Raw genomic sequence first — 4,015 nt, 5'->3', positions numbered from 1 at the left:
AATGAATACGGCGTTGCAAATAATTCCATGTATTGTCGCAGCGACAACTGCGTTGCCAATGCTAAAATTCCTAAAAAAAATATTTGTTATTGTTTCTTAAAAATAATAAAAGCAAGCATTTGTCACGGTCTAGGCGTTGCAATATGTGAATGCAAGTAAGTCAGGCCTTATGGAACGGAAGACATTTAGCAGCGCCAGCTGGCGTTGCAATAGATGTGTTTTAGCAACAAATTTTTAGCGTGGCAAAAGGGTGCGCTGCAAAAGAGCCCTTCTGTTGTAGTAGCAACAAGTTGCCTACACAACTCAGCCAATTTTGCATATGAAAGATCATAACTTCCATGTATTTTTTCCATTGCTATGGTTCTTGCATGCCAAGCCTGCCAATACTTAATCCTTACCTGAAACTTATGCATCATTTCTTCTTTGATGTCATTAGGAGTAAAACTCCTATGATGCAGCCTCATTTCTATCTCAATTTGACTTGCTATCCACTGGGCATTTTCCATTGGATTCCTTTCTTCTGCATCACCAACACATGTATGTATATCATTCATGCTTCTACACTTCATTGTATGACCATTTGTCATCACCCTAACATAACACCTCCATTTACAATCCTGCGACTTGCATTTCCACTCCATCTTATCACTGTCATTTCTTGTCTACTTCAATATGAACTTATTACTAATAGCATAAAGTCTAATGTAATCCCTTAATTCATACCTGTCTTTCCAAGTCTGACCAACCTCCAAAATCAATGGTTTTGCACCACTAGTAACACCTTCATCAGTTGGTATGTTGAATATTATGTTTACAACATCACTAACTCTACCAGCATTGCTTACATCTTCATCAAGCTCATGCTCATGCTCTCCAACAACATAGGCATCAAATTCAATATCACTTTCACCTTCAGAAGGGATGTATTCCTCATCTGTTGATTCACAACTGTGGTATGCCTCTTCTGCATCAATCTGATTCACATCAACTTGTGGTCTTTCTGGCCTTGTTGGTCTTTCTGGCTTTGCTGGTTTATCAAACAGATCTAGTAAGTATATATCATGAGATATATCATAACCTATTTCTTGTACAGTACAAAATAAAAAATAATATGTAGAGGCCCCTAATATGTAACATATCATTATCTGTTGTCACATTATCAGCTTGAGCAACATTCTGTTCCACTCCAAAGTTCAAAAAGTCAAAGTTTAAAGTGTCATCAAACTCACCATGGCCTGTTTTATCTGCTAAAATCAATAAAACATTTTCAGAAATATGAAGACATCTCAAGAAAAAAGATAATAAAGAACAAAACGTACCTGCAACTTGATAACAAGATCTTTGGGAGTGAGAACTTCTCATACTATTCCTCATCCTTTGGGTAGAGCTTTGAGACTTTTCTGCATCACCTACACCAAGCCCATCACCAACAGTATTGGACCCAAGATCTTTGGAAGTATTAGACCCAGACCCAAGCCCATCACCAACAGTATTACATTCCAACAATTTTTTACCCTTAAAAGAGCCACTTGTCAAGTCCATCATCCTATCAATTTCTTCAACTGTTGGCCATTCATCAAGATCAAAATCTTGTCCTTTCTTGCATGGTATGCCATCAACATATATGACATCATCATCACTTTCTTTTGCTTCATAGTCTGTGGGTGGATACTCACTAGAATTATCCTCATCATCAGTACTGCTCAATTCTTCCACTTCAATAACTTTGATATACAAATGGCTATACCCTCTCCTATCTCTACTTGCATGACCCCACATATAAAACAAATCAGCATCAGACACAATTTGTCTTCTATTTTCTCCATCAGCCCAACTAATCTCAAGTATAGGGTTTGGGGGACAATCAATTTTACATGTGATCCAAGCAACCAATTCGACCATATTAGCTACATCACCATCAATTATGTCTGTATCAACTGTGTTCCCACCCACATACACATTACGCCTAACACCATCCCTAGTTGCTTCTCTCCATTCTCCATTAAATGTATCCTTAAAACCCTATACCCTCGAACAGACATTCTTCTGAAACGGGAAACACAGTATCACAAATCAAACACAATATTACAAATCAAACATTTTTCTGATCATACAATCATCATTACAAAGGGAACATCAATATAAACTTCCAAATGTCACAAAATAAACACCCCAAACTACAAAACAACCCGACGAACATAAATGTGCAATTTTTTTAAAATTTCATACGAAAAAGTAAATAGTGAGAGTGAACTTACCAGTGAAATAAGTGAAGTGAGAACGAAAGAGAAAGACGGAGAAGTGACCACAATCAAATGAGAAGAAGATCAACAGTGTTAGAGAGAGAGAATGATCAGATAAAATTAGGGCACATTTAGGGGGTTTTACACAAATCGTGTTTATGTTTTATGTTTTTTAATGTGGGGGGCTCTCTTTCAAATATTCCCGCTATATAATAGGGGTAAAGTGGGCAATATAAAAAATATCAACTGACGGTACTCACAAAATAGACGGAGTGGGCGGGGGGCAATCAGTAATGAATTTTTTAAAATGGGGGGTTATCGCCAAATGTGGGTACATCCGTGGGTGGTTAAGTAAAATGAGGTGCCTAATGGGGGGTTACTTAATTAAATACGTGTATTTTATTCATGGACATCAATAATAAAATGAGGTGCCTAATGAAATTTTGAAATTATGTGTATTTTTCAACAAGAAAATTTTGGGATGACTATAGCATAGTACAAAACATAGTACAAAATATGAGGATATGAGTATTTATCGATACCCAATTTCTTGATATGTATCGTGGATATATCCCCCTCTTTGGGGATATTTGACATTGTTTCACCAATAGTATAAAATATCACGATATATCGTGATATTTCATGATAAATATCTATATGTCAACAAAAGATATATAAATATCACGATATATTTAGAGATATATATATAAGACTGCAAATATCCGTGATATTTTGGCGATATTTGCGATATTTATTGATATTTTGGGATATTTGGCGATATTTTGTGTAGGTTATTTAATATTTACTATTATATTTCAAATAAATATAAATTATTAAATATCATGATATATCAAAGAATATCCATACGGTTTTCGGTTTTAGAGTGCACCCTGATGCTATATCAAAGAATGGCCCAGATGCTATACGCTGAGTACACCCTGCGCACACTAGCTTTTCGGTTTTATTAACCATATTGATTTCGAATTCGGATAGGTAGCATAAAATAAGCATGAAAAACAACAGGGACATCGTGCATGCTAGAATGCTAGTTCAACTGTAAATATCAACAATATATGCGATATTTTGCAATATTTGGAGATATTTTGCGATATTTTATGTAGTTAACAATTGTATTTAATATTTGAGGTTAATATTTATCATTATATTTCAAATTAATATAAATTATATATCAAGATATATCAAGAAATATCCACAATATCCATGATATTTGTCGATATTTTGGATATATCCACGATATTTGCATGTGAAACCATAGTACAAAATATCAAGATATGGCAAAGTATCGATCCCTGATTTATGGATATGTATCGTGGATATATCTTTTTCTTTGGGGATATTTGACATTGTCTCATATGCAAATATCATGGATACATCTAAATTATCGATAAATATCGTGGATATTATGGATACCGAAAAGCTAGTGTGCGTAGGGTGTACTCAGCGTATAGCATCTGGGCCACTCATATAGGTAAAAGTACTAGTGTATTGCAACAAAGAAGTATTGTCCAAGGGCTCTCATTCCTGTGCACTCATACACCCTGATGCACCCTAGATGCCCTCTTAATAAAAAACCCCGATTCCAAAATTGAAATTTGAATCGATCATTAAAAATTAATTTAAATTTCCGACCCAAATTGTTATTCTAGATGTAAGGAGGTCCCACTAACCATAGTTAGCAATTCGGCGAATTATTCATTTAATTCGGAAAACGTTTAAAAATATCGTATTTATCAATGATACGGAATAATTCG

Source organism: Coptis chinensis, chromosome 1 (genome assembly GCF_015680905.1).
Source record: "Coptis chinensis isolate HL-2020 chromosome 1, ASM1568090v1, whole genome shotgun sequence".
Classification (NCBI taxonomy): domain Eukaryota; kingdom Viridiplantae; phylum Streptophyta; class Magnoliopsida; order Ranunculales; family Ranunculaceae; genus Coptis; species Coptis chinensis.
The sequence above is the reverse complement of the archived record's forward strand: the minus strand, read 5'-3'. Positions refer to the sequence as shown.